We start from the raw sequence: 26,324 nt of genomic DNA on the forward strand, positions 1-26,324 counted from the left end.
TGAGTGACGGGTGACGTCACAGTCGAAAGAACGAAAAAAGCCATGCCCCCGAATCCGAAAGAGACGGGGCTTTATTGGAGTGCGCCTGTCTCCTCCAATGGCTGGCCTCCGTTTAGGAAGCCAGCCAATGGAGGAGAGAGGAGGAGAGAGGCAGGTTCAAGCACCCATAATCCAAATCATTAAATCTCCTCCCGGAGACTGCGCAAGCGCAGCCTTCGGTCCTCGACCTAAAAAAAGTTTGCCTACCCAGATAGGGACATCGTACTTGAAGAGGACCTGAAAGAAACCATTTGGCCCAGAGGCCCCGTCCGTCTCTGCTTTCAACATAACCTGTTTCCAGTCGACTTAACAATGATAGTAAATCCACGGGAGGGGAGGACAGGCGATCTTGGTCTTGGGGTGTGGCTAAGATGATAGCTGCGTTTGAGCTCGCGGAGCTCCCGTCCGTTTTGCAACCTGAATCTTCAGTCGACAAAAAGAGCACAGAGAGGAAGGTTGACCATTTCTATTCAGCGATGTTTGCACAGCCGGTCCCAGAAGTTCCTAGAGTTAGCTTTCCTGCCCTCACATAAGAGAATCGACCAGAGGCGGTGTTGGCGGCTTAGCTTCTCTGGTTGAACTGCTTGCCTATAATTTTTCTGGGCCAACTTAAATGCTGTTATTTGCTCTTTCTTCCTAGGGTTCCTTTGAACTCCTCTCATAGTGATGTTACTAACTTTCTTTAGGCGCTGAATTGTTGTTGTGGCGGTAAATGACTTGGTGAGACTGTACGACTGGGTGGAATTTGTGGCTGGCCCTGAGAATTTAGCAAGTAGTCGGGCAATAAGATTTCTCCACACGGTGATCAGCGAAGTGTTGCCTGTGGCTGATTCTGCAGTGAGACTTATGCATTCAGCTTTGATATTGCCTCTAAAGTTGTCACTCCATTTGAGGTGCCTAAGGTTATCAGTGTATATGTCCTTGCTCGTAGCACTGGCTGGAGCGTGGTAGGACAGTTTGTTTATTCTAACAATCTGGGTGCAGTGGTCGCTCACTGCCATGTTGTCTGTTGGAGGACCATCCCATTCCTTTAAATCTGACTTTTAGTCTTTGTATTCAGTGTAAGAATATTGTAGAGGGCTGTTGGCTTTAGCACTCACGCATATGGAACAACAGCTTTGCAAATTTGGCTTAGTAAATGCATCCCTATATGGGTGTTTTTAGACCTGGCGTTTGCCAAGACCTTTTGGTTTGACTAAAATATGTATAATATACTTACATGCAGGGACTTTCAGCCACCTCTCTTCATCTATTTGTCTGTTGTTGTGTCATCTACATAATGCTTCCGCAACATACAGCAAGGGGCAGTGGGTCAACCAACTTAGCCACTGGTTGTCTTCACTTTGAGTGACTGCATTTGCTCTCTCACGAGGAGCGCATTCATACTCAAGCTAGTTCCCTTCAATGCCAGTGTTTTTGTTTTTACTTTATAATTACTTTAGTGTAGCCTTTGTGTTTTGAGCTTGAAGTGATAGCAGGACACTTCTTATGCACATTCCATCTTTATCAGATCCCATCTCTTGCCAATGCTTTTTCGGACTGCTGCTATTTTACAGTATACCAGATCAGATTGTGTCCATTTGAATCTATTCTGCATGAAAATATTCTCTTTTTCCTTTCTTTCTTTCTAGCATTTTCCCTTTCTTTTTTGCCTTGTTCCAATCTTTTTTCTGTCTCCTTTCTTCTCCCTTTTGCTTTCTGTTTTTCTCTTTTCTTTCTTTTGTTGTTACCTTCCTTTTTTTCTTCCTTCCTTCTTTCTTTCCTTCTGTTTCCTTCTCTCTCTTTCTTTCTTTCTTTCTTTCTTTCTTTCTTTCTTTCTTTCTTTCTTTCTTTCCTTCTTTCTTTCTTTCTTTCTTTCTTTCTTTCTTTCTTTCTTTCTCCTCTTTGTTGTCTGCCTGTCTTCTAGCTTCCATGGTTGATTTCTTTCATTCTTCTCCCTTCCTTATTTCTTTCTCTCTAAAAGACAAGACGTTGGCAGCCAATGCCAGACTAAGTGACTTTTTTAAAGTGTTAGCCAAGACCTTTTGATTTTACTACTCTTATGTATATAAGATAGATACTTATGGGGTTTCAGCCAGACTTCATCCATTAGTTGTGGCTGGTGTCATTCACATTTTTCATCCACTCCAGCATGCATCCAGGAGAAATGGGTAAGCCCACATCAGCGATTGGCTGACTTCACTGTTAGTTATTGCATGCTGCCCTTTTCCGGGGAACACTTCCACACACAAAGTAGATCCTTATAGTGCCAGGGACTACAATGGTATACTAAGCTTTTTTAGACAAAAAAAAGTTTTTGTTGGTAGCACAATAATTTTTTAGATTGATGAGGTCCCAGTATATTTCCCAATAATGAAGATTTGCAAATACCATGAAAAGCAAAACAAGAATTGCCACAAGGCTGGCAGCCAACGCCAGACCTATTTGTTTGGATCTGTCACCTTGTTTGATCTTAGGTTAGTTCATGCTGTCATAGAACTGAACTACCATGTTCATGTTTTCTGCAAGAGTCTCAATTGTAGGAACCATGGTTAAGTGGCTCCTTAAAGTAACTTCAAATACCTCCTTCGGTCCTAGCAAAGAGAAGGCTTGCATGCAGTTTATGCAATAAAATAATATTTCCAGATTAAACCATAACACATATTGTGAATTGTTTGCTTTCTTTTACATTGGTTTGGAGTGTATTTTGTTTTTAGGAAAATGAACAACATGTTGGAGGAAAACAAGACACCTGAACAAAAGGAAGTGCCACTACTTTATCCCTCAAAACATTTTGTTGCTACATTAAGACACCAGGTCAGTCAAAATCAGCCTTCAAATCACCAGTGTGTGCACTTTATGCCCTTAGCGTATGAGGCTTTTCCACCCATAGTGCTGAGCCCTTTCTATGATGTTTGGGGCACTTTGCACTTTAGCCTTAAGTAAACATATATTATCTAAAAGAGACATGTTAGTGATAGATTCCTTACCTTAGAATATCCCCAGGCGTCAGACTGGATCCAGAAAGTTTTTTCATCAGCAGTACCCCTGCGCATCGGTAGGTGGCGTTGTGCGGCTCCGCATCCATCACTGGACTGGCAATATGTCGGTGGCGGACCCCCACGGCGTCTGTCTCTCCAGCCTGGAGTGTGACCACGACTCTTGTCCTGTATTGACTGTCTGGCCATGGCCGAAGGTCTTGAGGGAGCGGGCCGGAATCTACTTGAGGTCCGGCTCGCGGGGCCACCATCATCGCTCCTCGGGCTCCAAGTCTTCACTTTCGGATTGGGGTAAGAGACTACACAAAAGAAGTTGAAGAAGCGTTGTCACTCTCTGACGTCCCATCCCTCGGTACACGGATGCGGACGAGGTGGACAGGGGTTCTGCCCCTGCAGCTCCATCGGAGCCCGGGACTCCCACGGCCTCCCCACCTTATCCGGGTCCGTCTGCGACTCCCGCACAGGTGGAAGAGTTTCTTGCTACAATGGACCGCATGCTTAGACCTCGTGTTCCTGTCGGCGTGCCCTTGGGCCCTGTATCAGGATCCTGTCAAGCCTTCGGCCCCAGCCCTGGCTCCGCAGGATCCTGCGCCCCTGGCTCCAGCCATGGCGCCACAAGGTCCCACACTGCCGGCACCGGCCCCAGCGCCACCCTCTGCTCCACCTCCGGCGCTACAGGGAATGCCATTTGTTGCGCCCCTGCCCCGGTTCCAGGACAATATTGTCCTTACCTGGGATCCGCATTGGGACACGGTGCCGGTTCGGCCCCGTCCGGCGCCATTCCCGGCGCCATTTGTTCCTTCTGCTGTCCCTGCCCTGCTGCCGCGGTCTGTACCATGTACGGCGGAGGTGAGAACGACTGGAAGGGGTCCGAGGACCCTCTTGCTCGTCAGTGTGACTCTGAGCAGGACTAGGCGGATGACTTAGAGGAGGCCGGCGACCTTGATGTCTCCTCTGACCCGGGGTTTGCCTCTCCCTAACCTACCATGGAGGAGGGCGCTTCTTACACGGTGGTGCTCCATCGGGCAGCTGAGGTCCTCCAACCTTGATCTCCCTACGGTGGCCCTAAAAACTAATCTCCTCACTGAGGTGCTCCAGATGACTTCCCCTTCGTTGGAGCCCCTGCTGCCATTTAATGATACCCTCACTGACGTCTTATTGGGCACTTGGTCGCAGCCAGCCACTGGGGCCCCTGTGGATAAGAAGGGTTCCGGCGCCGGGGGACCCTGCCTTTCTGACCACTCATTCTATGCCTGAGAGCCTGGTTATCCAAGCTTCGACGTACCAGAGTGCCTTTCCCACGACCCCGCCGGGCAAGGATTTTAAGAAGCTGGAGCAGTTCGGCAAGCGGTTGTTTTCTTTGGCCAGCTTAGGGCTGCGTACGGTGAACACTGCATGCCTCTTGGGCCGCTATTCCCACGCTGTGTGGGATACGGTTGCACAGGTGTTGCCTCAGAGTCCTAAAGAGGTCCAAGCTGTGCTGTCCCAAGCTGTTGCCGAGGGTAAAGATGCGGCTAAGTTCACCATTCGGTGTGGTTTGGACACCGCGGACTCACTATGTAGGGCAATCTCTACAACTGTGTCGCTTTGTCGCCATGCCTGGTTGAGATCTACCTGGTTCTCACCAGATGTCCAAAGCTCACTCATGGACATGCTCTTTGATGGCACTCGCCTATTTGGCGATAAAGTCGACAGTGCGCTGAAGCATTTTAAGGACTCTCGGGCTACGGCCAAGTCCTTGGGTCTCTCCACCACGCGCCCGGAAACGTCTACCTTTCATTCCTTTTGTGGCCACGGAAGGGGCGCCCCTATCTACTCGTTCAGTCAGAAGCCTGAGCAGAACCAAACTCAGCGCCGCTGTAGGCATGGAGGCTGCCGTGGCGGCACAGGGGGCCAGCGTGAGGGTCAGTCCTCCTCCGCTCCCGCAACATTCGCCTTACAGCCTTCCTAGTCCGAGCTTTGGGATGCACCACACGCCAGTGGGCGGCAGGATTCGACATCACCTTCCCCACTGACGTTCTGTCACTTCTGACAAGTGGAAGCTGTAACTCGTCCGGAGGGGTTACTCCCTCCCCTTCGAGTCTACCCCCCCAACCATGCCACTACAGTTCCACCGCATGTCGGGGGATCACTTTGCGCTTCTCCAAAAGGAAGTTATGGCCCTCTTAGCCAAGGGGGCCATCAAGCGCGTTCCTGGGCCAGAAGTAGGACGTGGTTGTTATTCCCACTACTTTCTAGTCCCCAAGAAGGAAAAAGGGGGCTTGGGCCCCATCTTGGACCTCAGGAACGTTAATCGCTTCCTCCGGAAGGAGAAGTTCAAGATGTTGACTCTGGCTCAGGTCTTGGCTGCCCTCGACCCTGGAGACTGGATGGTAGCATTGGACTTGCAGGACGTATATTTTCACGTCCCCGTCCTGCTGGCCCACTGGCGTTACCTGCGGTTCATGGTAGGCCAGGAGCATTTTCAGTTTGCTGAGCTCCCCTTCGGCCTTACCAGTGCACCTGTGGTGTTCACGAAAGTGATGGCGGTGGTCGCAGCTCACCTGCACAGGTCAGGGGTGTCAGTCTTCCCCTACCTCGATGACTGGTTGTTGAAGGAGGGCTCACCCCAAGCAGTTGTCATCCACCTTCAGACTACGGCCGACGTCCTGCATTTGCTGGGGTTCTCCATCAACGTACCGAAGTCACACATGAGTCCCTCTCAGAAGCTCCCCTTCATCGGGGAGGTTCTGGATTTGACGCGGTTTCAGGTTTATCCTCCCGAGCAGCGAGTCCGGGATATTCAGGCTATGATTCCGATCTTTCCACCTCTATCCCGGGTTTTAGTCAGGATGACCCTCTGGCTCCTGGGCATGATGGCCTCCTGCATCCTGTTAGTGCAACATGCAAGATGGCACATGCGGGCTCTACATTGGGTACATGAAGTTCCAGTGGGCGCAGCATCAGGGCAACCTGTCCGATCACGTCCAGATCTCGGAGAGCACTGCACGACAATTGCAGTGGTGGCTCACATATTGCGATTCGGTCAATGGCAGATCCCTCTCCCTTCCCCAACTGGAGCACACAGTAGTGACGGATGGATCCCTCCTGGGATGGGGAGGCCACTTGGGAGAGGCGGATATCAGAGGCCTCTGGTCTCTGGAGGAATACCGGCTCCATATCAACCTTTTGGAGCTTCGGGTGATCCGACTTGCACTGAGGGCACTCCTTCCCTCTGTCCGGGGGAGTGTGGTGCAGGTATTCACAGACAATACCACAGCCATGTGGTATTGCAACATACAGGGTGGGGTGGGGTCGTGGGCCCTTTCTCAGGAGGCTTTGTGCCTCTGAACATGGCTGGAACATCAAGGCATCACCTTGGTGGTTCGACACCTGGCAGGTTCTCTGAATGCCAGGGAGGACAAACTCAGCCACTGGTGCTTGATGGATCACAAATGGCATCTGAACTCGGAAGTGGTGCAAGGTCTCTTTTTGCAGTGGCAAGAGCCTTGGATAGATCTATTTGCCACCGAAGACAATGCGCAATGTCATCAGTTCTGCGCGCTGGAAATTCCAAGGTGGCACTCCCTCGGCTACGCTTTTCGTCGCAAGTGGAGTTGCGGTCTGTTGTACGCCTTTCATCTTCCCGTAGTTCCAGTTTGTGCAGGTGTCTGGGAGTGCGATATAGACGATGTAAGAATTTGAAGTGTATGAGCTGGAGGCGATAATTGGGCATCAGGTGCTCTAGCTGCTGGCAACTCAGCTTCTATTGCATATCTGTGAGGTGGGCATCCAATTCCACATCCCAAGCAACACGGGAGGGGGACTATTAGTGGGGAGGTTTTTTGACTGTGTTTATAGATACGTGAGTTGAGTTTCCATCCCGACCTGTTTCCTAGCGCCGGCAGGGGGGGGGCAGAGATTCTGGAAATGTGGGGAATTTCTTCCTACAGGACGTGCGGAGCTGGTAATACAACAGCGTGTCTAGTGCCGTCGGCTCAGCGGGGGAGTACATTTGTTGAAGTGATAAGAATGTATCGTTAGGGTAAAGGTCGCCGCCCATTACTAAGGTATGTGTGCTTGCGCGTTCTTGAACTTTCCGCTCCAGTGTGGGGGGAAACATGGGATTGGTAAAAAGTGGTATGGATGGTGCGTATAATATCTCAAAATGAGCTCTTTTGTGGAAACCTTCCCATGCCCATCTCATAACTTGTATAGAGTCTATTTTCCCTTGCGGATGTTTGTATGGTCGATAAAGCGCTATAGAGATTGGTAGGGGAGATGCGTGGTCTATTTCTATTGCTACGTGTGGCTGGTAGGGCGTGGGATGTGCCCAGAAATACATAAACTGTGCCAGAAAACTGTAAGCGTATAGCACCAAATCCGGGGCTGCCATCCCACCTTGTTCCTGCGGTAGTGTCAAAATTTCCCATGCGATGAATGGTTGACCCCCTGCCCACACCTATTCGATCATGAGTGACCACAATCTTCTAAAGAAGTGCAGTGGGAGCAGCAAATTTATAAAAAGGTATAATAGTTTGGGCAGTATTATCATTTTTGCTATCGCTATGCGGCCCACCAGTGATGGTGAAAGTGTCTTCCATCTCTTGATCCTATATTCAATCCATGCAACCACCTTCCCATAATTAGCAGTTCAGATTTCCCGTTGGTCAGTGGTTAGCCACACTCCTAAGTATCGGACTGGTTCTGAGGCCCACGTCACCGAATATTCAGTTTCGAATTTCTGTGTACCAGACGTGAGAGGGAGTATCACAGATTTGTTCCAACTGATGTGTACTCCTGAGAGCCCAACAAAGCAGATCCCCGTTTCTATCGTGAGTGGGGGCCCGGCCTGGTGTGCAGTCACGGTGTCGGCTCTGCCCCTGCCCCTCTGCCCCCTCCCCCGGCCGGACATGTCCTTCACCATGCTGCGCTCGGCCCCCAGCCGCTACCTGTACCCTGAGATCAGCATGCTGTCCGAGGACGAGGAGAACGGCAGCGACAGCTCGAGCTCTGACGACAAGAGCTTCCACCTGGACCCCAACAGCTTCCCGGTCAAGGGCGGCAAGCGGCGCTCGGGCAAGAAGGGGCCCCAGCTGCACCGGGAGCCACGCGACCGCACCAACAGCATCAACACGGCCTTCACCGCCCTGCGCACCCTCCTCCCCACTGAGCCCGCCGACCGCAAGCTCTCCAAGATCGAGACGCTGCAGCTGGCCTCCAGCTACATCTCTCACCTGGGCAACGTGCTGCTTGTGGGCGAGGCCTGCGGCAACGGGCAGCCGTGCCACACCATCACCTTCTACCACCACCAGCAAGGCAGCAGCCCTGCCCGGGAGGGCGAGAACTCGCAGCCCAAGCAGATCTACACCTTCTGCCTCAGCAACCAGCGCAAGCAGAGCCCCATGTCTGCAGCAGCCCCCGCAATTCTGGGCCATTAGAAAGGGCCCGTGTGCAGCACCCCTCAGGGCACACACACGCCTCCGCAAAACAAAGCAGCGGGCTGTGAAAACACCAGATGCAGGCAGCAGCCCTGCAGCCACATTCGAATGAAAGAAACTACACCAGGGACTCTCCTGGACTTCTTTACTTTTTCTTTTGTCCTTGCCACCATTTTGCTGCTGCTCTCGGCCGCTTTTCTCTGGACCCTGACCCTCCTTCTTGCCCATTCCCTCGTCCTTTAACCCTTTCCCCTCGTTTCCCCCTTGACGATCCTCAAATGTTTCTTCATTTTTCTGATTTGCCTTTTCTCCATACCCTTATATCCCTCCCAACCTCCCTTGGTGCTGTGACTGCATTCCCCCTCCGACCCCACCTAATGGAACTTTGCTTTTCTGTATATAGAGATAACTCTAATCACTAGTATATGCAGTAGACCTTTGTACTCTCTACCATTCCTATGTGACTCTTAGAGTATATCCATTTGTATCTCTTCCTTGAGTGACTTTACTATTTGTACATTTACAATTTTTCTTTCTGTTTGTATCTCTTCTTTGTGTGACTTTACATCTTATACATTTGCAATTTTTTCTGTTTGTATCTTTTATGTAACGCATGTAATCCTTAGGCCTTATGTTTTGCAACTGGTTCTTATGTAAAGCGCTCTGACACCTTCGGGTAAAGTTTGCGCTATATAAATTTGCATTAAATAAACAAATAAAAATAAAAAATAAATCAATTGGGGCCAGGTTTTCTTCGGGGCCTACCATAAACAGCGTAATGCCGTCCGCATACATAGACACAGTAAGGGCTCTAGTAGTGAAGCCAATTCCCCTGTTGGCATAATGTTGCAGGCGCGCAGCTAGGGGTTCAGTCGCGATCGCGAATAGTAGGGGCGACAGAGGGCACTCCTGCCTGGTGCCACGGGTTATGGCTATCGGTTACGATATTAACCTGTTGACCCTTAAACGTGCTGTGGGCTGTTTGTAAAGGAGTTGCATTTGTTTTATAAAGGTCGGGCTTAATCCTATTCTACTAAGCAGGGGAAAAAGGAACCCCCATTCCAGTGAATCAAATGCCTTCAAGGCGTCTAGTAGCGCAGCGGCAGTGGGTAGGTTTGGCGCTAAGTAGTGGAGCAGCCCAAATAAGGTAATGATGTTATGCGAAGTTGCTCTGCCCGGCACAAATCCGGATTGGTCCAACAGGACTATCGTTGGGAGCAGTGGTTGGAGTCTAGTAGCTAAGAGTTTCGCAAAGATCTTGGGGTCCAGATTAATCAATGAAAGAGGACGGTAAGATTCGCTACTCTGGGGGTCCTTATCAGGTTTGAGGAGGGCAATAATAATCGCCTCTCTCATCGATGCGGAGAGGACTCCACTCTCCAGCGCCTCCTGATACACCCCTAGAAGGCGGGTGCAAGCTCTTCAGCATATTCTTTATAAAATTGTGCAGTGAGACCATCTGTCCCCGGTGTCCTGTCCCCTCTCATTTCACCAATCACTTGCCGCACATCTTCTATGAATGGTATAGCAAGATATTCTCGTGAAGATTGTTGAACCATACCAGCCCTATAGAGTCAAAGTATTTCTCTAGTGATATGTTCGTGGACTCCGGCACCCCCGTTATTTGAAAGTTGTTCCTCCGTGAGCGGGCTTCGAAATCTTCATTCCGTGCTTTTATGACCTACAGAACCTTGTCCATCTTCAGTAGATGGTTGTGTGTTTCAGCTTGATGGTCATCAGGGTCCGACACTCTTTTCTCCAGCTCCGTTAACTGCGCCTCGTGTTTGTCAACTTTGTGCGTAACATGGTCCATGCGGACTGCAAGCAAGTCTATTTTGGTGTCGATTTCTTTTAAGCAGCCTCTTACTTCGCGTAGCATCATTTTAACATTGTCTTCTTGGTCGTGTTCCATCTGTGTTTCTGGTACCACAGTTTGCGACATGGTGTCGCCTTCCTCGTGGCGGGTGGATCGCCCATCGAAAGTGAGTTTTGACTGTTTGTTATTGCTTTTCCCTATTGTAGACTTGCGCTGCAGCAATACCATTTGTGGTGAGCGTGGTGACAAAGGAAGAGAGTAGAATGGGCTGAATGTCAATGAGGTGATGCAGGTGCCTCACTCTTGCTGCGATCTCAGCGAGCAAAAAGGACACAGAGTAATGTGTGTTGTGTACCAGGCCTTGTTCCCAGAGCTTCGAAGACCAGATACGTGCCCTGCTTCAGAGTTTATCACAAGAACTCCCCGATCTCTTCAGGTCCATGAAAACAAAAGCACGGTCTGTGCGTAGGGCAGCCACACCCAGTCCGCAACCAGATCTATGCACGGCAGCCGGGGGCAGAGCCGGCGGTGACCGCCATTTTGGGTGGTATAGCGCAGAGGTTGCGAGACAACTTCACCCGCACAAGACTCTCCCCAGCTCCAGTATCTCGTCGGAGTATGTAGGGGTCGAGCAGGAAAGCTTTCCAATTCGTATCGACTGCAGCGTCAAGGGTGATCCGCCCCGCGCGTAAATAGAGACGACCGGCTCGTCGCATCTCACAAGGATTTTTGCGGCCCCCAGGCCGGGATGATATTTTCCGGCAGGCGCTGGGGGTTTTCAGCAGTGATCCGAGTAGTTTGTCCTCCGTGGCAGAGAACAGCCGTCGTCCCGCTTATTTGCAACCCCTGACGCGCGAGTGGAGCACTCAGGCCTACACTCTGCTCTCCTCGCTGCAGGCCTTTCTTCCGTTGCGGGTTCCTCAGCCGCGATAGGAGCCGGTCGCACCCCTGATGCACCTCTGAGTCCCCACACCATCTCCCCTGCTCACCGTGGTAACTTTGGCAATTCACAAGATGTTCTGCTTCTGTGGGCGCCGCGGTCAGGCTGTAAATGCACCTCCACAGCCTCCGACTATGTTCAGGTCCGGCAGCTCCGTGGTGTCCAGCTCTGCCTCTCTCCACCTGCAGCCAGGCCGTCAACCGCCAGCAACCGTTCGGGTATTTTTCAGCAGCAATTTTCACTCCGGAAAGCAGGTATTTGTGTGCAGCTTGACGTTATGAGCACATCTTCAGCACAGCATATTCAGGATGGGTGGTTTTAAACAGGATTTATCTTGGATTTTATGCTCGGCCTGCAGAGCCCTTTTCTAAGCAGCGATTTTGCAGCTTGGCTTAGCCAAGCCCCCTACATTTCTAAAAGGTTGACTATATTCTGAATTCAGTAAGGGGTCATTTGTGTAGATTGCTCTTGGTATTCCCAGGAACAACATTTTATATATAAAGAATAATGAACATTTGTGGGATAAATTAGCAATTAATGACAACGTTTTCATCTGTAATTTTTTGCACCGATAACTGATTTACAAAACTAACATTCTGTTACGGCCGTCAGATCCATCTGGTCACAGAGATATATAATATTTATTGGTTGCCAAAACCCTGTGATACCCAGAGCCGACAACAGATCAGTAGCTTGTAATGATTTTTCATGGAGTATTGACTATGCAGCAATTCATATTGTATCATCTAATGAAGGAAACATGGGTATGAATGGAATCTGTATTTATGAATTGTGCACAAGACACTGATGGGCATATTTACAAGCCCCTTCTGCCACCGGAGTGACACTTTTTTTGATGCTCTAGTGGCGCAGTGTACTGGCCCATATTTACAAGGCAATGCAATGCAAAGCCAACCTGCGTGGCTTTTCATGGCCTTGGCTATGGCCATGGCGTTACTCTATGTGAAAGAGGTGTTCCATGGGTGTTGCTGTAGCTTTTCCCAGGCAACATCCATGGATTCTAGCGCATTCCCAGGTTTACAAGGTTTTTTAAACCGGGAAACGTGTCAGATTCTAATGCCACCCCATGGAATGCGTAAAAGTGCCGGAACAAGGAGAAATACCTTTATTTCGCCTTATTTCCTCTCTTTCTATGAGTGCTGCATTCTGCACATTGAAGGAGGCAAATGCAATCAATTATTGTTTTTGTGCAGGAAGGTATCCCTTACTGCACAAAAACAATTATCTCCGCAACGCAGACGCCCTTGCACCATGGAGCAAAGGTGCCTGTGTTAGTGCCAGGTAGCCTACGGAGCGCCAGCGCAGAAGAAAGAACAAGGATGTATCGTATTGTTGTAAATACAATGCACCCGAACACTTTCCAAATGATGCAGCTCGGTGCAGCAAGATGGCTTGCAGAGTCGCACTGCGTCATTATCTTGTAAATATGCCCCTGAGTTTATAAATATTGGGTATTTTGACATCCCTGGATATGGGGGTTACCAATACTACCATATGAATCAGAGGTCATTACGCAAAATGTGTTCTTTATTGCACACTCACTTACAATAGGACGCCAAAATTGGAGATAAATGTACTTGGTAATAACAAATGTGCTACTACTCTGTATACCCACACTTCTCCTGATGAAAATAGTACCCCACTTGTATGGATAAGCCTGTTGCCCACCACAGGAAAGGGCCCAAAATGTGACCTTGAGACATCAAGTTTTTGGCATGAAAACTATCTTTTTGAGAGGTATGTAAGCTGATTATGTTGGGACTAAACTGGACTGCCATTCAGGGAGACCTACCAAACTAAAACATTTCTGAAACTAGACATAAACAGGAGTCTAGGGTGGTGTGACTTGCATGGTTCCTTCTAAGTCCTCCTCAGAATGCCTTTCAAACCTCAAACTTTGCCAAAATCATGCATTCTCCTCACATATCAGAGGAAAAATTCTGGAATATGCTGGGATGACTAAAATTCATATCACTCAGCATGCCCACACTTCTGAAAACAAAATATACCCCAAGGGCCTGGGCTTAGCACCTACGACAGGAAAGGCACAAAAAGCGACATGGAGACAAAATATCTGGCATGAAAAACAACTATTTTTGACGATATGAGTAGCTGCAGGAGTTGGGTCTGGGCTCAGCGGCCACCCAGGCAAACCAACAAGCCCAGACATTTCTGAAAACTTGACACCAGCTGAGTCCAAGGTGGTGCAACCTGATTGGATCCTCGGAAACCTGGGGCCTCATTTATGAGGCCGTGCGTGCCTTTTACGCCGCCGGTGCGTCACTTTTGTGACGCACCAGCAGCCTAAAAAATGTGCCTTGTTGCACCATATTTACAAAGTGACGCATCTAGGTAGATGCGTCACTTTGTAAACCCCTGTGCTACATTATACCTATGCCAGGTATAATGTATGCAGGGGGGCGTTCTGACACAAGAAAGGGTCATAGAAGTGACGTAGTGAAATCTTTAGGATTTCACTGTGCCACTTCTAGGACACAAATGCGTCAATTTCTTACGCCTGCCTCACAGCAGGCGTAAGACTGACAGGCCATTTCACATGGGGCTTGCCCCATGTGAAAGGACACATTGCTGGAGTTGCGTCACTTTTGTGACACACTCCAGCAATGCGTCACTTTTGCGCCATACAGATACGTCAGAAATACTGACGCATCTAACTCCTTGTGCCATGATGCGTCATACTGTAAATATGATGCATCATTGGTGTCGCAAGGAGGGCGCAGTGAAAAGTGACGCATCGCTGTTTTCACGCAGCAATGCGTCACTGTTCATAAATGAGGCCCCTGGTATCTGTGGGGCTACATTGTGAACTATAAAACGTGGTGGGATCCACCCAAGTCACAGCACATTGGACTCCCCAGAAGATTGTTCGGGGTTTAGAAGGGGAGGATAGGCCAAAATACCTGAATGGACCACCCACACTTCATATTTTTATTTCCTAAAATAAAAAATATCCTTGGTGTCTATTGGGTTTTCTGCTTTCCTGAGGGCAGATTTGTAATAAATCCCCCAATCTTGCCACAGGGAGGGCAGTATGATTGTTGGGCCCATTCTCGTTTGGGTACTACCTGATTGCTGGGCCTTGCACTCCCACCCCTACCTTTTTTTCCCTGGTGTCCAGTAAACCCCCAATCGGCCCCAGTGGAAGCTGGATGAAGTGAGGGGAGAAAGGGGGCTCTGGATGTTGGTATATAGGTGTTTGGATGCATTCTGGGTTGGGGACATAGCCTGCAGTCTGGGCAGGCCACCCTCATCTCAAGTTTTTTTTTACCCTTGACACCGATCAAAAGTGATAGCAGACCACGCCATTAACGCAATCTACTTTTTTTGTTTTGCTGGGATGTCACTCTGGTAATACAGCATACCCAAAACATGAAACTCCAGACTTGAGGGCTCTGGTTTAATATTTAAACAGATGCAGATTCTATTTGCAGGATGACTGTAGCCGCCTTCAGCACTACAGAAGACTGGAAAGCATAAGGTCTGGCATAAACACCCATTCAGATGTCTGTCAGAGTTCAGGTCATGAACAGAAAAAAAAAAGTGAAAGAAGATGTTGGTAAATCTTCTTCAGCCATTGCTTGCAGAAACTGTCCTTCTTGTTTTGGATGAGCTCAACGGAGAGCATACATAGAGTGGGACAATGTGTATCCCTCTTCAGCCATTGAAGGAAAGATTATCAGGGCTCATGCGCCATTGGATAATGAAGCATATGGAAAGTTTGATTACGATTGAGCTCTTAAGAGTATGCTAAACAGTGCTAAAAAGATTTCCGATTTAGTTCAGACTGTTGATAGTACACTTTCAGCTACAGGCCAACGAAAGCGACTTCACTTCCACTTACAACAACTCTCTCTCTTGGGTGACCATAGAAAAATTCTTTATTTCGATGTAAGAGCCTCTCCCAACTATGCAGTCTTTGGAATTCCTTGGCATTATGTCAATTGGGCAGCCAGAACAATATTTATCATCTCAGTGTTTTGATGACCGTTGCTAAGCATTTAGGGGTTATTGGTCATTTATAGAGAAAATAAAGGTTGCACAACCACTTATACCTTACAATGGTTAATCTTTCGTCAGTGCCATTTCGGTACCATAAATCTTGTACAATTTTTGCCAAAACAGCTGTTTGTTCTTTTCTCCCTCTTTGACAGTGTGATTTCGCTGTACCAGTTGAATCAGGCGCTGTCGTACCATTTGGGGTGTTTATTCTCTACTACTACATTTATTGTCTGTCAAAGAATGGGAAAGAATCACTTTGAGCCTTCTTACTATTTACTATTGCTATTTACAGCGTAGATAGTATATCTTTCTGCATTTTGGAACATTTGGATTACCAAGATACCTTAATGGTAAATGCTTGCACTATACCAATAATTTAAATAAATAAAAAAATGCCTATAGCTACAGAAATGACCAAATGTTATTTTGACAGATATACTTCGTCCTCCTGGTTTATTACATACTGTAATTTATGGTAGAGGAACGGAATATCTATTACATTTTTGGTAAGAATTTTTTTCCAAGGCTGTATGATTGAACAATACCTCTCTTCTGGTTACCATCCTCAGACCAGTGGGCAAACAAGCAACTAATCAGAGCCTTGAACTGTATTGTCATTATTATTGTATGATTCCAAGAAGAATTGGCTTCTTATCTACCAGCAACCAAGTGTTTTCTATAATAACGTGGTTCATCGCTGCCATTAAGATTTCACAGTTTTCCTCCTTCGGTTTTCATCCAATAACTTTTCCTTCTTCGCCTCATAGTGATCCTATAGTTACAGCAGTATCTGACTATATGAAAAAAGAGAAGTCTGCCTACAAGGGATTTTGTTTGTCAAATACTTTTCAGAGATATTCTCTCAACGATATTTCTTAAGGTTACACAATGATCAGTGGTGAACAGCAGATTCAATCAAAAAGCAGTCAATGTACACATTTTAGAAAAATAACAGATATTAAATGACAATTTCAAAAGTGACACACGGGTGAAAATTTACTTCAAAATAATCATATATTTAATATATGGTCAAAATTTTGGTCAGGGAAAAAGATAAAAAGCAACCAAACATAGCTTGAAAGGTGACGTTAGTTAACCTATACAACAACTATGTTGACATCTTTTCAGGAATTCAAAACAATCAATGTATGAGGAAAAAGATGCCATTGTCGACGTTTCGGTCTGTGATGGCGATGAGACCGTCAGACCAACTTCAGGACGAATAGTTGACAAAACTACCAAAAGGTTTTTTCTTGTTTCTTATTCCTGTGGCTTGAATCAGACAGGTATATTATTTCTGAATTCGAACGAAACTCAAACAACTGAAAATGACGTTGATGCTTCCCCAAATTGCATCACGTCAATGAGCCAGGTCGTCAGAGTTTTAATCTTGTAAGGCTCTGTCGTCGGTTCTAGTTGTAATACTGACGACAATTTCAACTCGCCGTAGGATCAGGCCTGTTGTAGTTTAGCATTGAGGGTAACGCGTCTGCCATACTGAGGGAAACGCCTCTGCCATACTGAAGAAAACAAAGAATACATACAAAGTAGATTTTTCAAGGCCTGATCCTATGGCGATTTCTAATGGGAATTATTTGCATTCCCTATTAGTGAAACAAAAAATGAGAACACATGAAGCATATTTTTTAGACTTTCTATGGCCTTAAAGTTATCAGATGAAAATAGTGCAAAGTATTTTTTTTTTAATTAAATAATCCGACCTCCATGCTGTGATGAAAGACAAAGCCCCAAAAAAATGGGCCTTTTCTAATGGCCTCCTTGTATGCTGATTCACTTGTCTTTGAACCTGCTGTGGTGCATAATTGAGGATGGGCAGCTGACACTTCAAAGAAATTATGCTCTCTGCCAAGTATTATTTAAAAGAAAAGGCCAGAGGAAATGGGTTTGGTACCAGAATATCGCTTGACTTAAGTATTGTACCCTAAATATAGTCAACAAAAACATTGTCTCATTGGAGTTCATAAAAGAAAATATACATCTAGTGGGACATTGTTTTTGTAAATGATATTTAGAACAAAATATTTAGGCGATCTTCCTGTGTATCAGGGGCAGCTCCTCCATTGGAGGGAGGAGCGTCGCCCCACTTAAAGTACCCCCAGAGATGAAAAATAGAATGGTAATTCAGCACCATTTTTTTTCATGCCCTTGTCCCGAACAGTGTCAGGACGGGGCGGGCCTGCTGAGTGAGATCAGCAAGGAGATGGGTGGGCTGTCTATGCACTGTTTAAAGTGTGCATGTCTTTTTGGACGGCCATCTTGCGACGGCCAGCAAAACATGTGCACTTTAAACATCTCTAACCCAGCTGTCTTGAGACAGCTGGGTTAGATCACAAGCAGGTCTCCAGCGCGCTCTGGAGCGCTGAGTGAGGCCGCTTGATCCAATCAAGGTGCAGCTCTCATGCTGGTTAGAGCCACGCCAGGATTGGTCAAGGGAGTTGCAGTATCCAGATCCAGGAAGAAGAGGTCCGTAGCGAAGGATGTTGTGCTCATCTTCAGGTAAGTGTTAGCTTTTTGTTGATTTATTATTTTCAAACGTGTGCCTGAACACCCACCACCGCTGTCGATGCCAGCCACCACTGCTGTATACGATATTCTGACATAAACCTATGGAAATGTGAGCATACACACCATTTGACCTGGGGCATGTATTTACTGTGGCAAACAATGTCATCGGGACTCCAGGACAGAACTTGAAAAACTGGAGCTATCATGGCAAAACAAGGACATGTAGTTACCCTATCATTAATCTATGCACTCACTCACCTGTTATCCATGACACATGCATCTCTGTCCTTTATGCGTGCACTCCCTTCCCCATGCAGCCATTAATGCATTCCCACAATTACCCATGCACCCCTCCACTTAACACACCAATGCAAACTCGGCAATCAATAAGAAAATAGGATGACTTATAGCATAGATCGACTACGGGCTCTACCAATGCTTGTTTTGTAGCAACATGAGTCTTGGAAATCTGCTGTGTTGCAAGTTCATTGCAGATTTTTTGCCTTTTTTTTACCGAGCATCTTTTTGTTGGCCATAGGACTCTGCAAACTCTTCCCCATCTAACCAATGGTTAAGTGCTGGTGCTCTCCCTTTCAAACATGTTAAAATTGGCATACAATGATAAGTTACTTACCTGTAATCCTAGTTCTCTTCCAGGGGTATCCTCATCAAAGTCATAAGCACTGAATATTCCCGCCCATGTGCGGGACCCCGGAAACAATATAAAAATATATATGTAAAAACACATATATCTCGCTCCACATATATGTACGTACATATATTATTTTTCTCACACCAATGCAGCTCCAAAACTGAGGCTAAAACAATGCAAACACATGTACATGTACTGCAATTAGTAAGGAAACAAAAAAACACATTAGGTCAAATATCCCTTGAACTTTGTGTTTTATTGAGTAAAACCACTCATAAATCCTGAAAATTGCTAATAAATAGACATTGTTAGCCCTCAGGCTGCATTGTAAAACAATAGCATAGAAAATGAAACCATTTTCAACAAAAACTAGCACCGTGCCTTTAAGGCAGCCATGACCCCAGGCTTCCCATCATGCCTAAGGGGTGACCGTTAGGTCAGTTGTTCTTTGCATAACCCTGAAGACAGGGCTCAACCATAGGATTGTAATAGTACCGAATCTCATTTACCTGGGGAGGCGGGTGGGTTGCTTATGAGGATACCCCTGGAAGAGAACTAGAATTACAGGTAAGTAACTTATCCTTCTCTTCCAGGGGATCCTCATCAATAGTCATAAGCACTGAATAGAATAGCAAGCCCATCAACCACCTGCAGGTAAATGAGAAGTACATGACCCAACTAAATCATAACAGCCAATAACTCAGCTGTTAAACAAATTCCTCAGGGAGGCTTGGCCCACCTGGGTATCTGCTCTCGAGTCAGAATCTAGACAGTAATGTCTGGTAAATGTATGGACAGACCTCTAGGTCGCCGCTTTACAAATCTCAGACATGGGCACATTATGCAGGTAAGCCGCCGTGGCAGCTCTACCTCTAGTGGAATGCGCTTTAGGGGTAAACTCCAGAGGTTTTTGCGCCAATTTTACACAAATTTCCCTGACCAGTCGATCAAAAGAGCATTCCCTCTCGTTCCTGGTCGGTAGAACCTTGAGGCGAAGCTTGGACATTTGCTGTTTACGTCGTCCGCGAAGAGGTCTATGGAAGGACGACCCCAAGACTGGAAAATGTCTTCTAGCACTTCGTCGTTGAGAACCCAGTCCTCTCTGTCTTCGAAGTGCTGACTTAGTGCGTCCGCCCTCCCATTCTGCTCTCCTGGGAGGTGGACTGCTTGAACAGACAACTTGCGAGCCAGAAGCCAATGCCAGATGCGCTGAGCTTCCAGTGATAGAATCCTTGAGCGTGTTCCTCCCTGCTTGTTCAAATAGTACATCGTGGTGGTGTTGTCCGTTTGTCCTAGTACCGTTGCCTCCTGAAGCGAGGGAAGGAACGCTTTGAGGGCCAGGTGGACTGCTCTCAATTCCAGCAAGTTGATGTGAAGAGTGCTTTCTTTGGAAGACCACAGACCCTGCACTTGGAGAGGCCCCATGTGCGCCCCCCAGCCTTGTAAAGACGCGTCTGTGATTATCGTTTGTGCAGGAGGAGGTTGATGGAAGAGAACTCCCACCTGCATGTTCTGCTTCTTTGTCCACCACGGGATGGAAGCTCGAGCTACCTCTGAGAAAGTGATCTGATCGTCCCAGCGATCTGATTGCTGGTCTCATTTGTCCTCCAGATCCTACTGAAGAGGACGCATCCGAAGTTTGGCTTTCGGTACTAAGAAGATGCATGAAGCCATCGACCCTAAGAGGGAGGTTATCTTTCGCACTTTCTGAGTCCTGTTGCGAAGAACTTGCTGGCACTTGAGCGTTATCGAAAACTTTCTCTCCTCCGAAGGAAACACTTTTCCTACTTCGGAGTCTAGCAGAGCTCCTAGGAAGTGAATCTTCTGAGTGGGTTGGGAGACAGACTTGCTGTAGTTGACATGCAGGCCTAGATGCTGACAGAGATCTAGGCAGGTCTGGAATTGATTTCTTACGTTGTCTGGAGAAGGACCTTTCAACAGCCAATCGTCTAGGTATGGGTATACGAAGACCCCCCTGTGGCGCAGAGCTGCCGCCACCACTGCGACACACTTCTTGAACACCCTGGGGGCCGACTTCAACCCAAACGGTAGGACCTTGAACTGGTAGTGGGAGGTCCCCACCCGGAATCGAAGGAATCTCCTTTGATCGGGCCGTATCGGAACATGAAAGTATGCATCTTGAAGGTCCAGCGAACACATCCAATCCCCCTTCCTGAGATGTGGATATATTTGATGAAGCTTGAACACACGGAAGATACCAGAAGTCTGAATTAGTTAGGATAGTTGGAACCTATATAGTGTCCCACATGGATAATAGGACCAAAAAGTTAGTCCAGAAGAAAGACATTGATACAGCGAAAAGAGCCAGGAGAAAAGATACAGAATACGGAACTAGAGAGTGTACCCATCAGCCCACTCATTAGTGGAACTTCGTCATCTGGGTTTTTCACGTTGGAAACTGGTGTCCAATAGGCTCTTCCCCAAGACGAACCTGAGGCTAGCTGTTCTTGGACCCAATGGTTGAACCCTCAACCAAAGAAGATGACAGTATATAGGCTAGAGGGGCAAAGTTGCAGTGCTCAGAATTTGAGAAAAATGAAAAGGAAAGGAACATAATCCAAGTGGTTAAAAATACCTATCTTGATGTCATAAGAAAACTTTATTAGGTCTGTCCATCAAGGTGGTATAATTAAAAGCAGAGTGATAATAGCATGCAAGGAATTGCTATTCACCATGAGTGTTATCTGGTCAACATGTTTCAGCCTTTATAGGCTTTCGTCAGGACCACTGTCAGAGAGGGTCCTTTCTCAGAAGGTATCACCCATAGCTTTTAGCACATCGCTACTTCACTGCTTTAACCACCATTAGAGGCAATAGAGCTGATGAATGCCATTGAATTAGATGATTTAACTTCATCTTTTTATGAGAGCTTTATCAATGTCTTTCTTCTGGACTAACTTTTTGGTCCTATTATCCATGTGGGACACTATATAGGTTCCAACTATCCTAACTAATTCAGACTTCTGGTATCTTCTGTGTGTTCAATTGTCTAGTTGGGGGACAAGGTACCAGTTGGTCTATAAAAATACTTTCCCCTTGGGCCCTCCACCACTCTTTGTTCCCTTATATTTGATGAAGCGCCAACATGCGAAACTTTTCTTTTCTGACATGTAGATTGAGTGTTCTCAGGTCCAGAATGGGCCTGTATTCTGCCTTTTGGCCCTTTTTTCTGACTAGAAAATACCTCGAATAGACTCCTTTCCCCCTTTGAGCCACCGGCACCCTCTCGATGGCTGATTTTTCGAGGAGAGTCGCTACTTCTTTCTTTAGCATTTGTAGCTGGTGGCTTGACGTTGGCATCGGAGGAACGAGGGGAGGTAGACGATGAAAACGAAGACAGTACCCATTCTGCAGCGTAGACAACACCCATTGATCTTTTGTAATGGCCTGCCACTCTGTCCTGTGATGTGCAATGCTTCCCCCCACTGGAGTGGACAACGGCGCTGGGGGAAGTGAAGACTCATTGCTTCTGCTGAGGCTTATTGAAGCTGTTGCCTTGGCGCTGATTCCCACTTCCTTTGGAATTGCGCTTGCCTTTATATTGCGATTTTTGTTGGCTTTGCTGGTTCTGGCCCTTCTGCCAGTGAGGGGTTTGAACCCTCTGCTTCGAAGAGCCCTTGTTATCCGAATGGAACTTCTTCCGGAATTCCTTTTTCTTTTCAAGCCCCACGGCTTTAAGGGTGTCTAACTCCGTTTTCATCTGCTGCATCTCTTCATCAGCACTCGCCCCAAAGAGAGATGTGCCCGAAAAAGGAAGGTTTAGGATTCTGGCCTGCGCCTCGGGTTTTAATGCTGTTAGGCGCAACCATGAGGATCTCCTCGCTGTGATTCCATGTGCATAACCATGTGCAGCCAGAGTAGCTCCATCTGCCGCCGCCCATATAATCTGATTGGAGACTTGACTGCCCTCCATCAGAATCTCCTCAAAGTCCTTTCTATCTTCCTGAGGAAGTTTTGCAGAAAACCTCTGAAGCGAGTCCCACAGAGATCTGTCGTATCTGCCTAGCAGAGCTTCCGCATTGGCGACCTTGAGGAAAGAGGCTGAGGTGTTACACACTCTTCTTCCCTATGAGTCTTGTAACTTGCTGTCCTTATCCGGCGGTACCGTGGATGAGGAGGCCACCGCATTGGATTTTTTAGCCGCCGCAATGATTACTGAATCTGGTGGTGGGTCGGACTTGAGGAACAGGGGATCCTCTTCAGGAGAGAGATATTTCTTGAGAATCCTCGCTGGGACTGACTTCACCGTAGCCGGAGTCAGGAAGACCTCATTCACCGGATCCATGATACCCAGGACCAACAGTAGTAAAGGTTTGGGTGCCGATCTGTGCTTCAGGGTTTCAAAGATGACCGTCGTCTTGACCTGCGGGGCTGTCATAGGCACTCCTAGCTTCAGGGCTCCCCTGCCCAAGATGTCTTGGAACGAGAAAATATCCTCAGTTGGAGATATTCTCGATTGCGGGCTGTCTGTTAGAGTCGGAGAGTAATTCCTGTGAGAGCATGACCTCGAAGAACTTGAAGATCTATGAGTCCGCCCTCTGCTCCTGGACCTAGATCTTCTCCTACTTGAGCGCGCTCTAGAACGAGATCGCTCCCTGTAGCTAGATCTTTTCTTACTTGAGCGCACTCTAGAGGGAGATCGCTCTTTGCGGTGGGAGGCTTGTTCTCAATATGCGACCTTGCAGGGGACTTGGACCTCTCCCTGTCCGAAGAGCTGACTTCTCCCGAAGATTTGTCACTTCAAGATGCCGAGGAGGATGAGGACAGGCTCACCAGAGACCGTCTAGAGGAAGACCTCGACCGACCTCTCTCATCCGAGACCCTTCTCCTCTTGACAGGAGGATCCTGTATCAGTGATTGTTCCCCCTCCGCAGCCGATGCTGATCTTGGGGAACCCTGCTGAGACCTCAGGGCCTGAGGCTGGTCCAATGATTGACTCTCCATCTCTTGCACCACCTGCCTCAAGGGTGACCTCCCCTATGTTCTTGTAGGAGAGATATTCCCTGAATTCGAGTCGCCCCACTCCCTGGATCTCCGCTGACCGGTCGACGGTGGCTGCTTCGACGTCGAACGCCGAGCGGGTGGATGCCCTCTCGACATCGACCATGATCTCCTCGACGCCGATCTCCTGTGTGATGGCGGAGGTTGCTCCGACGTCGAGCGCCACTGCTCTGACGTCGAATGTCTATGACTGTCCTTCGACATAGAGCGTCTCGCCGTTGAAGGTTGCCTGCCCGTCGAACGCTGGACTGACTGCGACGGAGGCTGCCTCGATGTCGAACGCTGTTGACTAGGCGTCGACGTGGGCTGCTTCGACGTCGATCGACGATGTGTCGACAGAGGCTCCCTCGACGTCGAACGACCACGACTAGTCGTCGACGGAGGTTGTCTCGATGTCGAACGCCGGTGGCCAGGCGTCGACGGAGAATGCCTCGACGTCACAGCATGACGATGCTGCTTCGACGCCGGTTGGCTCGCCTTCGAGCTCCTCTGCTTCAACGGCGACCTATCCCTCGACGCTGTCTGTAGAGGAGGTACCTTGCCTTTCGACGCTGAAGACGTCTTCTTCGTCGCCCTCGACTGCTTTTTTGACGCCGATCCCGACGCCGAAGGTGAACAAGTCGGGACTCCTCTCGACGTCGACCGCGCCCTGCGACTTTTCTGCTTCTTGGGAGATCTTCCTCTCTCAGAAAGTCCATAAATGCGAATTCTTTCTCTGTCTTTGAGAGTTCTGGACGATAAAACCTGGCAGTGTTCACAGGATTATGAAGAATAAGAGTCTGGTAGGCACAGGATACACACTGAATGAGTGTCAGTCTTGGCCATTTTCCTTCCACATGAAGGGCATTTGCCAAAGAGGGAAGGCATTTTGACAGAAAAATAACATTTTTTAAGCCTAAAAAAGGTAGCAGAACACCCTAGTCTAAAAGACGTCGAGTGAAAGCTGAAAATGTAGGTAAATAGGAATATTTTTTGACAGAAACTCAAAAAGAAAGGGAGCTGTTTCACCAGGGTCCTGACTGAAGGAGCCGGAAAGAACAACTAACCTAACTGTCACCCCTGAGGCATGATGGGAGGCCTGGGGTCATGGCTGCCTTAAAGGCACGGCGCCAGTTTTTGTTGAAAATTGTTTCATTTTCTATGCTATTGTTTTACAATGCAGCCTGAGGGCTAACAATGTCTATTTATTAGCAATTTTCAGGATTTATGAGTGATTTTACTCATTAAAACACAAAGTTCAAGGGATATTTGACCCAATGTGTTTTTTTGTTTCCTTACTAATTGCAGTACATGTACATGTGTTTACATTGTTTTAGCCTCCGTTTTGGAGCTGCATTGGTGTGAGAAAAATAATATATGTACGTACATATATGTGGAGCGAGATATATGTGTTTTTACATATATATTTTTATATTGTTTCCGGGGTCCCGCACATGGGCGGGAATATTCAGTGCTTACGACTATTGATGAGGATCCCCTGGAAGAGAACTAATTGACACATTTAATTTCCTTATACGTCCCTAGCATATGTTACTACCTGTACTCAGGGCCTGTAAAGTAAATGCTACTAATGGGTTGAAGATCTCTTTGTGCCACCCAGTAAAGTAACACTATAAAACATGTCTAAGGTCTACCATTGTAGCCAGATCGTGCCGTTTTAAATTGCCATTTTGACTGAGCAAAATAAACCTTTTTCCAATCTAAACCTTCCTTTTTCATTCTTGTAAGTCACACCTAGGGTAGACCTTAAAAGCACATCGGGACATTGGGAAGGATGACTGGTATTTAAAAAATAGGACTCCAAAGTCGTTTTCATTGTGGCAAGGCTGGATCTCCCAAAGGTTAACATTGGTTTACACTATTATATTTAATATGTGCTAAATTTATTTTGGGAGCAGCTAGAAAAATGGTTTAAGGACTCATTTTAATAGTAGTATAAAATCCAATGTAATAGTAAAGTCAGATTTTATATTACTATTTTGGAAATTACACTTTTAGAAAGTTGTCATTTGTATGTCCTAAACCAAAAGGCTTTCATGCCAGTGTCTAGCTTTCCCTTTATCAGCTCCCCTGTCTAAGATGTGTGTTGCTCCTACATAGTAGACCATGGGCTCTGGGTTTGGGGAGGGAGGCTTCCTCCTTGGCAAGATGGCCTGGGGTCACTGCTCAGCCCCTATTGAGCTTCAAATGATGTCTACCTTGTCACTGCCGGATGAAACTCACTCCTAGGTCTGCCTCCCTTTTGTCTCTCTAGTAAAGGTTGGCACTGAACCCAGCAATGGTCGAAGAACTGAACAGAACTGGCTGGCACTGGGCTTGAAAGTGGACCCCACAGACCTCTTCTGAGAATACTCCTGAGCCTGTGGAGAATTAGATGAAGGACTGTCCTGCTATCTGAAGAACCTGGAGGAAGACAGGACCTGCTTTGCTTGCCTTGAACCTAGGACCCCAGAAGTGATTCCAAGAGTCAGTTAGTTGACCTCCTGTTTACACTACAGCCACACAACAAGCTTCCAGAGGCCTCCCTCCCTGCAACTGCCCAACTGACCACTACCAACTGGACCTACCCTGGATCCTGCTGCTGGCCTCTGTTAGAGTGACTCCTAATCCCCAAGTGGTGACCCCAAGTCCTGCACCCTTGGCTAATGTTAGAGTGTGCTCCTCCTGTCCAAACTGCAAAACATGGTACTTAAAATCTATTTGCCAACTTTCTGTATGGAGAACTGATGGAGACCGGGATCGCTGTTGTAGCTGCAGCTGTCAACGTCATATCGGCGGATGCCCTTAACTTGCTGGTTTGCCCCACTGAAGGAGGTGTGACTTTCAGAAAAGTTTCTAAGTCTGAACACACAATGCTTCATCAGCACCGACACTGAGCAGCAACCTGTTG

At 47.5% G+C, this 26,324-nt stretch overlaps 1 protein-coding gene and 1 pseudogene across 1 annotated transcript in view; both read left to right on the top strand.

Annotated features, from left to right (window-relative positions):
- The window catches only part of LOC147678401 (NXPE family member 3-like), a 197,818-nt gene that overhangs the window by 48,006 nt on the left and 123,488 nt on the right, over nucleotides 1–26,324 (top strand). The window lies entirely within an intron of this gene.
- Nucleotides 7,910–8,437, top strand: LOC147678402 (basic helix-loop-helix transcription factor scleraxis pseudogene; annotated as a pseudogene).

The sequence above is a fragment of the Lissotriton vulgaris genome, chromosome 12, assembly GCF_964263255.1.
Source record: "Lissotriton vulgaris chromosome 12, aLisVul1.2, whole genome shotgun sequence".
Classification (NCBI taxonomy): Eukaryota; Metazoa; Chordata; class Amphibia; order Caudata; family Salamandridae; genus Lissotriton; species Lissotriton vulgaris.